The sequence below is a fragment of the Hyperolius riggenbachi genome, chromosome 8 (genome assembly GCF_040937935.1).
Source record: "Hyperolius riggenbachi isolate aHypRig1 chromosome 8, aHypRig1.pri, whole genome shotgun sequence".
Classification (NCBI taxonomy): domain Eukaryota; kingdom Metazoa; phylum Chordata; class Amphibia; order Anura; family Hyperoliidae; genus Hyperolius; species Hyperolius riggenbachi.
In genome coordinates this window covers 101,274,845-101,288,636 of record NC_090653.1, presented here as the reverse complement: position 1 = coordinate 101,288,636, position 13,792 = coordinate 101,274,845, and the positions used below count along the sequence as shown (strand labels likewise).

The 13,792-nt window shown below is 42.5% G+C and overlaps 1 protein-coding gene across 6 annotated transcripts in view; it reads right to left on the bottom strand.

Annotated features, from left to right (window-relative positions):
- Positions 1–13,792, bottom strand: part of MBNL3 (muscleblind like splicing regulator 3) — a 239,377-nt gene that overhangs the window by 201,895 nt on the left and 23,690 nt on the right. The window contains exon 1 of one of the 6 annotated variants that reach the window (XM_068250939.1): positions 6,041–6,235. The exons of the other annotated variants lie outside the window; for them this stretch is intronic. The gene's annotated coding sequence lies outside the window, so the exon portion shown is untranslated. Of the gene's footprint in view, positions 1–6,040; positions 6,236–13,792 lie in introns of those variants that run through there. 6 annotated transcript variants of the gene reach the window in all.

Genomic DNA, 13,792 nt, shown 5'->3' with positions numbered 1-13,792 from the left:
GCATAGGTAGAGGGAAGGAATAAGGGTTAGGCATAGGTAGAGGGAAGGAATAAGGGTTAGGCATAGGTAGAGGGAGGAATAAGGGTTAGGCATAGGTAGAGGGAGGAATAAGGGTTAGGCATAGGTAGGGGGAGGAATAAGGGTTAGGCATAGGTAGAGGGAGGAATAAGGGTTAGGCATAGGTAGAGGGAGGAATAAGGGTTAGGCATAGGTAGAGGGAAGGAATAAGGGTTAGGCATAGGTAGAGGGAAGGAATAAGGGTTAGGCATAGGTAGAGGGAGGAATAAGGGTTAGGCATTGGTAGAGGGAGGAATAAGGGTTAAGCATTGGTAGAGGGAAGGAATAAGGGTTAGGCATAGGTAGAGGGAGGAATAAGGGTTAGGCATAGGTAGAGGGAAGGAATAAGGGTTAGGCATAGGTAGAGGGAAGGAATAAGGGTTAGGCATAGGTAGAGGGAGGAATAAGGGTTAGGCATTGGTAGAGGGAGGAATAAGGGTTAGGCATAGGTAGAGGGAGGAATAAGGGTTAGGCATAGGTAGAGGGAGGAATAAGGGTTAGGCATAGGTAGAGGGAAGGAATAAGGGTTAGGCATAGGTAGAGGGAAGGAATAAGGGTTAGGCATAGGTAGAGGGAGGAATAAGGGTTAGGCATAGGTAGAGGGAGGAATAAGGGTTAGGCATAGGTAGAGGGAGGAATAAGGGTTAGGCATAGGTAGAGGGAGGAATAAGGGTTAGGCATAGGTAGAGGGAAGGAATAAGGGTTAGGCATAGGTAGAGGGAAGGAATAAGGGTTAGGCATAGGTAGAGGGAGGAATAAGGGTTAGGCATTGGTAGAGGGAGGAATAAGGGTTAGGCATAGGTAGAGGGAGGAATAAGGGTTAGGCATAGGTAGAGGAAAGGAATAAGGGTTAGGCATAGGTAGAGGGAAGGAATAAGGGTCAGACATAGGTAGAGGGAGGAATAAGGGTTAGGCATTGGTAGAGGGAAGGGATAAGAGTTAGGCATAGGTAGAGGGAAGGGATAAGGGTTAGGCATAGGTAGAGGGAAGGAATAAGGGTTAGGCATAGGTAGAGGGAAGGAATAAGGGTTAGGCATAGGTAGAGGGAAGGAATAAGGGTTAGGCATAGGTAGAGGGAGGAATAAGGGTTAGGCATTGGTAGAGGGAAGGAATAAGGATTAGGCATAGGTAGAGGGAGGAATAAGGGTTAGGCATAGGTAGAGGAAAGGAATAAGGGTTAGGCATAGGTAGAGGGAAGGAATAAGGGTTAGACATAGGTAGAGGGAAGGGATAAGAGTTAGGCATAGGTAGAGGGAAGGGATAAGGGTTAGGCATAGGTAGAGGGAAGGAATAAGGGTTAGGCATAGGTAGAGGGAAGGAATAAGGGTTAGGCATAGGTAGAGGGAGGAATAAGGCTTAGCCCACATACACACATCAGACCATAGTCTTTTGAAAATGAAAGATCACAGACCAATTTTACCCCCTTCCATGTAGTATGAGAGCCATACCTATAGTCTTTTCTATAGACTATGAATGCATTTTGCAGGAACGGATCTTTGGCAGGAACAGATCTTTTGCAGATACTGATCTTTTGAATGTCTACAGCATCTTTGTGTGCAGCATCTTGCAAAGATTTCTGTCTGATGGGGAGTTCAGCTCCATAGAATAGACTGTGTAGGTATGGCTCTCATACTACATGGAATGGGGTAAAATTTCAAAAGACTATGGTCTGATGTATGTATGAGCCTTTAGGCATAGGTAGAGGGAGGAATAAGGGTTAAGGTACATACACACATCAGACCATAGTCTTTGGAAAATGAAAGATCACAGACCAATTTTTCCCCCTTCCATGTAGTATGAGAGCCATACCTACACAGTCTATTCTATTGAGCTGAACTCCCCATCAAATAGAAATCTTTGCAAGATGCTGAACACAAAGCTGCTGTAGACATTCAAAATATCAGTATCTGCAAAAGATCTGTTCCTGCAAAATGCATTCATAGTCTATGATATCTGCAGATCCTCATACACACCTTGTTTAACAGACATTCATCTGCAGATCAGACAATCATCTGCAGATCTGAAGATTCATCCTGGTGGATCTGATCTGCAGATGAATGTCTGTTAAACCAGGTGTGTATGAGGATCTGCAGATATCATAGACTAGGAATGCATTGCAGATACTGATCTTTTGAATGTGTACAGCATCTTTGTGTGCAGCATCTTGCAAAGATTTCTATCTGATGGGGAGTTCAGCTCGATAGAATAGGCTGTGAAGGTATGGCTCTCATACTACATGGAAGGGGGTAAAATTGGTCTGTGATCTTTCATTTTCCAAAGACTATGGTCTGAGTGTGTATGCACCCTTAGGCATAGGTAGAGGGAGGAATAAGGGTTAGGCATAGGTAGAGGGAGGAATAAGTGTGAAAGTAGGTTAGGATAAGTAAATATCAGTAAGATTACCGATATTTTACCATCAGAATTAAGTAGTAGAATATCTGTAATTTTACCCATATTTTGCTAGCGGCAATCCCCTGCTCAATTTTTCCAGGCACCTTTACTACATGGATGCAATTAAACATGGCAGGCTCCATATCCCTCTTACTTAAATGTCAAGTCTGGTTTCAGACACACCCCTTGTAAGCTTGTATAGCTGAGCAGAGTGTGATGATGTCACAACATCACTCCTCCACAAGTTCTTGTATGGACACTCAACATCATGGCCAAAGGTGAAGAGTGTATTTAGCAGCAAGCCTGAGATGGAAGGGGAGGAGCAGTGCTTTGTTTGAAGGAAGATTATGTTGAAGTAAGGACAGATCCGCAGCATAACGTTTTGATCTATTTTGTTTAACTTGAACATACTACAGCTATTGGTTTTGAGCAGGGGTGGTTGGGGAGGCAAATAAGTTTCTACAGCTCATGCATTTTATGCACATTTTTTTAATAGAGTCTGTTCATATATATACACTTAAAGGACAACTGAAGTAAGAAGAAAATGGAGGCTGCCATATGTATTTTCTTTTAAACAATACCAGTTTCCCAGCAGTCCTGCTGATCTATTTGGCTGCAGTAGAGTCTGAATTACACCAGAAACAAGCATGCAGCAAATCTTGTCAGATCTGACAATGTCAGAAACACCTGGTATATGGCTAAATATATTAGAGGCAGAAGATCAGCAGGATAGCCAGGCAACTGGTATTGCTTTAAATGACATACTGTAAATAGGAAGGCCTCCACATACAATGTGTTGCTCATAATTATTCATACCCCTGGCAAATTTTCGATTGGACATTCAAATGTAAATGAAAGCCGAGAAATGTTTTTTTTTCCACAAAAATGCCTCTTGTACATTGTCGTCTTATCTTTTGGGAGACACTTAGGTCCTTTCCTGTCAAAATTACTTGCTGGTAGAATAAAAGTAACTACTACAGTTTTCCTTTAAATGTAGATGTAGATTTGATGTAGCTTTCAAATGTATTTTTATATTAATTTTTATATTTTTGTGAATTTTAATTGTGATACTTATGCATTTCCATCCAGAAAAAACAGCTGTTTCCATGTTCAGAGTGCATTAAAATGCACAAAAATTAATAGTAGGTACAACATTATATTAATGCCTATGGGATAATTTATTTAAAACATTTATGTTGTGACATTGCAGCGATCGGGTAACAGTATAACACATGAACGGTCTGGCCAACTTCAGTGTCCGATAAGTGATCGCAGTAGAGAAGAAAGAAACAACAGAACATTCATAAGAAGTTGTCTACAGTACCCCAGATAACCACAAAGAAGAAGATCCCTGATCAGTTGCAACAATGAAACTACCTACAGGGAAGTTACACGTTGCTACAATACAACCAGTCATGAGGTGGGATGGATCAGTTCTTGAAAATGATTTGTTGGAAAGCTGCCTGCATCCATGCAAATTACAATATTACTATTGTAATTTGCAAGTATGCAGGCAACTTTTACAAGCGCCATACTGTGATGGGCAATTGACTGGATCAGGTTATCTCCAATACGGAAGGTATTTCGGGATGTTCCTCGTGTGCAGTGTTTATAACCTACCAAAAAGCCCTAAGAAGGACAACCGATGAACTGGCAACAGGAAAAATGAAAGGTATTATGGGATGTTCCTGGTGTGCAGTGGTTAAACCTGCCAAGAACATCCTGAGAAGGACAACCGGTGAACTGGTAACAGGGTCATGGGTGTCGATATCTCACTCATGTGTGTGGGAGGCAAAAACCAGACCATCTGGTCCAGTCTCACAGAAGAGCTACTGTAGCACAAATTGCTAAAATGCGAACGTTGGCCATGAGATGAAAGATATCAGAACAAACAGTACATTGCTGATTACTGTGTATGGGGTTGAGTAGTGCCCACATTGACCTCTGTCCACTTCTAACAGGATCTGCAATGGGCATGTGAGCATCAGAACTTGGCGAAAGGAAAAAGAAGGACTTGTCTAATTGATCATTCCTTTTAGATCATGTGGGTGAGCCAGGTGCACGTTCCTCTTCTGTATGAGGGATATGCTAAAAAACATGTCTAATGCATGGAGGTCCCACCTTGTAACTTACAGGACTTCATAAAGTCTTGGTGCCAGATACCACAGGACATTTTCAGAGGTCTTGTGGAGTCCACATTTCGATGCACCAGAGCTGTTCTGGTGGCACAAGATGGACCTACACAATGTTAGACAGGTGGTCTTATTGTTTTGGCTGATAGGTCTATAAGTGGTGCTTTTCTGCTACAGTAAATCTATTGAACAGCATACACTGTGCACCACATTTTAGAGTTCCCATGTCAAACTAAATAACCGATGACTCAGACCCCTATCAGCTTCACTGAGTGTGTGATGCTTCCTAAACTTTGCCAGTAGAGCAGCAGGAGGACTGGGCACATAATGCCTCTAAAAGGACATTTAAAGCTCTGAACTGACATGCGAGTGTGATAAGTTCAGCCATATAAACATATTAACAGACCTCCAGACTTTTTGAATTAGCAAATAGGGAAACCTTTGGCTTAAAAATATTTAGGCAAAGAGCACACCCCCCCCCCCCCCCCCCTTCCTTTGACACCTTCAGTGAAGAACTTATATGAGCAGAAGTCCTTCCCCATAACTCCACAGATGCTGCAATTGTCACAACAGAATACTACAACAACACACTACACTTCAAAATAAGCAGTGCAATAGCGCAAATAATAGTTAAACAATACATTCAAATGTTATGTAGAAGTATGTATTTATAAAAAAGAGTGCCAACTGAGAAGGAAAGAGGGACTGTGGGTTTCGGTTGGAAAAAAAATTGATTTTCTTTGCAAAATAAGCACAATTGGGATGTACAGATTAGAGAGGTCTGAAATGTGCTTTTGCTGGAAGCTGAACTGCATCTTGGCACAGAGCAAATAAGATTCAAAAACATTGATTAATTACTAAAGCTATCAGTATATTTGGCTTTGTTCACAGTGGGCATTGCGTTATGTTCCCTGTAACAGTGGCCCCGCATGTTATCCCCACGCTGCATCACATACAGTCAGTGAAAAGTATGCTTAACTGACACTGTTAATGAGCGCGTTTATACTGCACCTGCCGCGCCGTGATGAGCTGCAGTGTGGCAAGCCGTGTTACAATGCGGCCATTACACTGCACCACTATGAATGTAGACTTAATCATTTTCTTCATAATTAAATGAATCCCATGCATAGATCTGGTTCTGCTGCAATTAAATCCAGTTTACGTAGATTAAAAAAAAATGAAAAGCAATAATGATTTACTGGTCTAGTGTTCTCCTCACTTCCCTTCATGAAAGAGTTTTCAGTGCAATTTCCCTTTAAAAGCCTGCATTACAGAGCTGCAGCACAATCTGAAGAGAGAACAAATCCTTCAAGCGTTCTTTGTTAAAGGTGAGGTCTGGCTAGCGTACAGGAGCGCTCACGCCCACTCACACAAACCTTCTTCGCACACATGTACTTTCACCTAATGCTATCACTTCTGTGAGCAGGACGATATAACGGCTGCTTTCCACACCTACACACCTGGCAGCTGCTGCTGTAAAGCGATCCTGTACTTGGTTCTCTTTCCCAGCCGAGAATCTCTCATCAGCCGAAGCAGCATTTTCCCGGGATTAGCACAAACACGAGGGAGCGACCATCTTCTGCAAAGTTTAGCTCGTCTTATCCCACTCGGAACGCTTGGCGGCTGGCAGAAAAGGCGAGCGTGTAGCAGGCTCTCCCCGTATGAAAAGGAGAAAATAAGTAAAGCACTCAGGAAATCAGTCAGTCAGAAGTGCCGCCAAAATGTGAGCTCTTTCTAAAAGAAAGCCCCTCCCTTCTATGGACTGCCAATCAAACGTGGGTCATGAGGCTATTTGCACAGGCTGAATAGAGTTCCTATTGACACAGCTTATGTCTGCAGCATGCTACCCTCAGCAAAGCTTTCAAGACCATATCATATTACACGCTTTCTCTCTCGCTCTCCTTCTACATTTAGGGACAACGATAAAACAAAAATCTTTCCCAGAATACATTTTTAAGCGCCAGTGAAATATATCTCGACTAGTGACCTGTGTTTATATAAGGCACGAGCGTGCTTTTATACAATACAGGAGTGTTGTGTGCTTGTTAGTACAGAATGCAGCAACAGAACTCTGAAAGCATTTCACAATCATCGCTGATGAAGTACAACATACAAGTGTTACGTTGTATAAATAAACCACTGTAGGCTTGTTCGCATTTGGCAGGCTTCCTTCTCATGAAAGGCGATCACAGCGAATAGCTAGACCACATGGGACGAGGCATGAAGCAAGAGTCCAATTATGTATTTTAGGTTGCAGGAGACATTTTCCAGCATTGGAGTTACCGTTTGAGGACTTTTGTAGTCGACTGAAATGTTCTGCTGTCTGTGTTTTTACAAGGGTGGTCCTCTGTCAACTCCCCATCCAATGGGAGAACTGGATTACAGGGGCCAGGGAGGAGTTTCATGACAACAGCTTTTGGATTGCAAAACTCAACTGCTTCCCAAAGTACTTACAGGGTTGAATTGCCACTTGCCATCCATGCTGTTGTTGCTTCTAGAAAGAGGGTGAGTGGCATATTCTGCCATTCACCCTCCCTCCTACAGAGGCTTATGGGAGGGAGCATGTGCAGGCTATCCCTCCTTCTCTCTCTCATTGGCCTGTTTAGAGACAGGGTTCGGGAGTGGCCTGGGGAAGGTGGTGTCATGCTACTGATGGCAGGGTTCCCAGAGCATATGGACTGGGCCAGCAATTCCATAGAGGCAAAGGGGGCAAATGCCCCAGATCCTGTGAGGGGGCAGCCTAAGGTGCCCATCTTCCCCACCAGCTATGGTAACCCATGAGAGCAGGGATGCTGTGTGTTTAATCTGTGTAGAAAAAGGAGTTGAATAATGAGAACCCCAAAAATGTTTTGAGGGGACATATAATTGATTGGATCAGGCCTTGCAGCCGGCTCAGGGGCCCTCGGAGTGATTTGGTTGGAAGGTTGCGTTAGGGGGGGCCTCTCAAGTTACTTTTGCCCCAGGGTCCTATTACAGCTAGAGCCGGCCCTGCATATGGAGGAATATTACTGGATATGATAGACAGAAGAAAACTACTTTAAATATTAGTAAAAGTACTATTTGTATTGCAACAAATCAGCTGTAGATAAAAAGGTATATAAGTCAGTCCAAAACCCCCGTAAGCTGTCAGGCTTTAGCGGCGGTAAACGAGCTACCACCCTTCCCTTCCCACTCCCTTCTCATCATCCTGGTGTTTTTTTAATGTGGTGCATCACAAGTAAGTGTGGACTAGCTTTAAAGAACTGCTAAGGGGGGGGGGGGGGGGGGGGGGGACCAAGTTATGGTCAAATACATATAAAGGGAACCGAAACTGAGAGGGATATGGATGTTTCCTTTTAAACAATACCATTTGCTTGGCAGTCCTGGCTGCAGTAGTGGCTGCATCACGCACCTGGAACAAGCATGCAGCTAATCCAGTCTGACTTCAGTCAGAGCACCTGATCTGCATGCTTGTTCGGGGGCTGTGGCTGAAAGTATTAGAGACCCAGGATCAGCAGGAGAGTCGGGCAACTAGTATTATTTGAAAAGGAAAAATACATATCTTTCTCAGTTTAGGTTCCCTTTAAAGTAAAGGCTTGCCTGGATAGTGGTGGTCAGATAAGTTAGTTGACGAGTGTTTAAGTGAATAATAAACTGAAGTTCTAAATTTTAAGTGTTTGCGCTGCGAGGCAACTGGTATTGTTTATAATGAAATAAATATGGCAGCCTCCATATTCTTCTCACTTCAGTTAAATCAAAAACAAACAAAAACCAAAAATCACTATTTACATGAATTGCAGGTGTGTGTGGGGAGGGGGGAGCAGATATTAATAAAATTCTAATGTATACCTCTATATAATATATACCTCTAGCTTCAGGTTCCCTTTAAACCCCCATAAAACTTCACCCCATTAGGGCCCGTTCAGATCAGAAATGCGGATGGCCATGCGTGCGGAACGCGTGCGGACCGCAACGCGTACGAACGCATGGCCATCCGCGTTTGTGTGCGTTGCGGGCTGATCCCATCACTGAAAAGTGAATGGGACAGCCACGCGTTTTTGCAAAATCTGCGTGCAGCATGCGTTCCTGGACCGCACAGGTCCGGAACGCATGCAGTGTGAACATCAGACATTGCACTCTATGCAATGTCTGATGTCGTGCGTTTTGGCCACCTGCACGCGTTTCCAAAACGCGGCTGGAAACGCGTGCAGTGTGAACGGGCCCTTAGCCTGTTAAATAATTTGTGTAATTTGCATTATATATGAAACATCTATGTTGTTTGATATACAAGCAATGTGGGTGTTGCACATTTATAATGTAAGTTACAGAAATGACTAAGCAAGTTACATTATTTCCATAAGTCATATTAAATATAGTGTGCACTGCCTGCATACATTACGTTTAATTTAAGAGGGTTTAGTGAATATACCCCGTAGTGTGAACCAGGCCTTGGTATTAGTAGGTGTATAAAAAAGACAAACAATCCCCATAAAATTTACAATAAAAATCAGCGTTACAGTAATAGTTCCATATTCGTTACATCATTAGCAAAATAAGTTTTTGTTGTCATATCCTGCCAACCATGTCACGCAACACAAGTCTGCTGCCTACTGCACCTTGTGTCTGCCTGTTTCCTGTTTCCTGATGCTGATCCTGGCCTGTCTGACTGCCCGCTCTTGTTTTGACTTCTGCTCTATATGACTACTCGCTCTGTTGCTTAACCCGGCCTGTCTGAGAACCTGCTCTGTTACCGACCTCTTGCCTGTCCAAGTACCAGAACCATTGCCGACTACTGCCTGTCTATATACTTACCTGGTTCCTGGATCTCCACTTGCTTCTAGGTCCATCGGTTGATTGAGTCCCTGCAGTACCAGACTCAGCCCGTGGAAGCGCTCCAGTTCCTCCTTGGTCACGCGCATAGGCATCACGCCATAGGTCCTGCTAGCGCTCCTGCACTCTGTTCACTGGCTACCCCTGTACCCATTCCAGGGCAACCAGTTAAGTTGCAGGGGTTGCTGTCCTCAGAGCATCGGTCTCCTCCAACAAAGGTACGTGATAGATCCCTACAGTCTGTCTGGTTAATCAGAAATGTTTGCTCAGCCAAATAGAAGTGTTTTGACTTCCCTTTACTTTGCGGGAGAGCTGGGGCTGCATTTGACTGCCTTATTTACATAAATAAAAGCAGTGGAGGTGTGGCATAAATGGGTGGGCACCTCGGAGACCACAATTCCTCATCTTGATATAACCGTGACTATACAGGATCTTCAACATGCATAGTAAATGAGAGTTTTTTAATTGCACCGATATTCTCATGCTCCAATCTACATCTAATGTCTAGCTTAAACATGCTGGCCAGTAAGGCACCATTGATATTGGCTGTTTTCTCTTATCTTTTTGGGACTGTATTAACAAAAATGATAGCTATGTAATAATGTCTAACCGGATTTCACTGTTATTGTTTATGTTATTGTCATATGTGTTGTTTATGACAAAACTTTAAATAAAAAAATCTTGTTTAAAAAAAATAAATAAAAGCAGTGGGATTTAAATTCTTGCAATGCAAATATAGATAAATACAAAAGGGACCTCAGCCAAATTATTAGTATGAGCAGTGCTATATGCACTCATCAGGTCACTCACATTTCAGTTCAGGTACACTTTAAAACTACATTATAGCCTACAACACAATTTATCTGTACAAGAGAAAAAAAAAATACATTTGGGAGAAGGTAATCTTTCTTGCAGCATGTAGCCACACACACACACATAAAATATATATATATATATATATATATATATATATATATATATATATATATATATATATATATATATATATATATATATATATATATATATATATATATATATATATATATATATATATATATATATATAATGTGGGTGGCCCATAGCTGGGGTGGGGAGTCCGGCTACTTGCCCCCTGTCCCTCATTTCATGTGCTGTTATGGCCAGACTTGTTATGAGTGGGAGGGATCAGGATAGTCACACTTGTTATTCAACAGATGGACCCCCAGGCTTTCATCATGTCACAAGATGAAAATAAAAAAAAATTTGGAGGGGGGGGGGAATTGCTGGGAGGGGTGATAATTTGTATGTATGTCATACTGTTGGAAGCTGTGCTTATGTCACTGTACTACTTCCTACAAGGTGAGGAACTCCTTTGTGTCGTCCACACTATTCTATTAAAGTGTTCTGGAAAAATACTGAAATACTCAACAGAGCTAGCAACAACTGGCTCTCTGTCACACTGGTCAGGTTGGGGACAGACAGGGCCTCCAACTGCTCCTGGGCACCATAGCAACTGCTATGCCCCTTATACAAATCAGTAACAGCACAGTGAGTTATTTTGCACTAGCGAGCTATACCACGTTAAAACCTTTCAGTAGCGTTACTTGAACTACGTAACTTGTTCAGTGAAGACCTGGAATACATCAGCCTCAAGGGTAATTCTCCCTCCTAAAACAAACACACAAACAATGCGCCTTTCTTGCACACATTACATCACCGATCAAATGACACACTTGACAGCAAACAGAGAAATTCTTTATTACGGTGGGTGCATGAAGGCATCTGCTTTGATAAAGGAAAATCATTGTCATGGAAACCCTTAGGAGTATTATAACTACTCTTTATATTACATTTTTTTTTAACTCTTTTGGAACTAAAGTGAAACCATTTTTTCTGATCTCTCAGCTGTCATGCGAATAAAGTGCTGTTCTGCTCTGTGCCGGTACAGTGTGCTGGTTATGGGGAGATACTGATTGTATAATTCTCCCACTGGGAACTGATAGCTTCCTGCCTTCTGGAATCTCCTCAATAGGGAGGATTAATAAGAGGCAATTATTTCTGAGTTGATGCAAATGTCATGCAAATTTATGTAGCTTGAAAATGGACCAATCAACAGTCTCATAAATTCTATAAAATTAGCATAAACTTTTGCATTAACTTGGAATTATCTACATCTCACTGACCATTCCAACCCCCCCCCCCCCCTCTACAAAGGGATTCCGAGGCGAGAAGCATATGGAGGCTGCCATATGCATTTCCTTGTAAACAATGCCAGTTGCCTGGCAGCCCTGCTGATCTCTCTGGCATAAGTAGTGTCTGAGTCAAAACCCTGAACAAGCATATGGCTAATCATGTAAAACCTGAGTCAGCTGAGTCAGAGTACTTGATCTGCTGCACAGGGCCGGGCCCAGGCATAGGCTGGAGAGGCTCCAGCCTCAGGGCGCAGTGTAGGAGGGGGCGCACAATTCATTAAGCTGTTATTACTAATTGTGTTTTAAGCAGAAAGAAATAAGAAAAGGGGATACATAGCAGTGACTGCACGCCAGATAACTAGATATTAAGGTGTTGGGGAGGTTGTGGGCCCTGTGGCTCTCTAAGTCTAATAGCAATCAGTGTGTGACGGCTAGGGTGGGAGGGATGGAGGGGCGCACTTTGGTGTCTCAGCCTTGGGTGCTGGAGGACCTTGTCCAGCCTCTGCTGCTGCATACTTGTCCAGGTATTAGTAAATACAGGCGGTCCCCTGCTTAGTGCTTACAGACTCCAGACTTACAGACTGGCACAGCAGTAGAGGATTCGATTGCACCTGAGCCCACATAGGCACTTGTTTCAGCTGCTGAATTAGTGCCTTACTTGTATTATAGCAGTAATGATCACATCTATTTTTGCTTTGAGTAGTGTTAATCATTAACAAACTTCCATTTTCCAGTCTTACACCTCTCATACAGCAGCTGTCCTTGCAACTTGGCTTTGAGACTCAGTACCGTAATTATTATGCATATGCAGTGCATTGAGCATAGTATAAAATCTGTACTGAGACCCATGGCTGGCAGCTGCACACCTGGAAATACAGAAATCTTAAACCGAGCAGCTAGCCCATGTTCTGGTGATGCATATCCAGCAGATACGGTTATATCTATACTATAATAAGGTGCCCATTAATGGTACCATTGTTCACTAAATGAGATCTTTCAATCAAATATGAATTATCGTAACTAATTGAAAGGCAATTATCGATTGTTCACTTTTACTGAACAATTCTTTCTTCAAATATGTGTCCAACTTTCGGTTCAATTTTATCCTGTTTAGCAATCGACCAAAGAATCGTTCCTTATTGAGTGCCTTCATAGATGGCAAATTTTGTATACCATTTGATCGTAAAAAAAATTGCATCAAACGATCGCATTTGGTGAAAAAATTGTACCGTTAATGGGCACCTTTAGGCAGTTTCCAACTGACAAGCAAGAAGTATTTTCCTCTGTGCATTGAAGAACTCTCAGTAAACAACCATTCCACAAGGATCAACTGACAGGACTAAAGATGTGGCTAGCTAACTGTTATATGAATATTGAAGCCCGGCAAGGATCCTTTGGAAAGCTCCTCTTATAGATTGATCTCATTGCTAAACAGCGACTACAAAGTATTTGCCAAATTATTATCTAATCGTCTTAAGGGTGTTATATTGGATATAATTCACCCGGATCAGTGTGGATTCATGCCTGGGAAATCTACGTCTGCTAATATCAGGAAAACTTGACTTACTTAGTATTGAATCATGATGTGGCAGAAGACAAAGCCTTAGTGTCATTGGATACTGCCAAGGCTTTTGACACGGTTCAGTGGCAAGTTCGGGTTTGGTCCCAAGTTTATATCTTGGATCCAATTATTATATAACACAGAACAGAGACACCAAGAGCCCAATATAGTGTAGTATGTACTGGTATGTGGATATGACAAGTAAGCATCTATTTATACTCACAAACATGGGTTACCATCCAGGTAACTACTATATCAGCAGGTGAGGAGATTAGACCTGTCCCCACTCAAGATTAAGAAGTCGTTCTCTGTAAATAGGAAATAAGGGGCAACACCCCTCCACCAAGGGTGGACTTAGGAACTGTCTAAGCAGACAGAGGCGCCAGAAGTATAAAATATTCTAAAATGTTTAAAATGAGAGGAGGCAGAGGTGGACTTGCGTCCTCCAAGCAGACACACATGAATGTTGTGTATATTCAAAACAAAAATGTATTTATATACTCCAGAAAGTGCAAGTGCAACGCGTTTCGCAGCCATCTCCCGCTTCATCAGGCAATAGAAACATGGCATGAAACTCAAATAGGTCTGGTGCAAAGCTCAGCACCTCTGCAATTATATAAGGTTTCACAAGCATTGTTAGTTATCAACGGACATATGGCTTCTCCGTT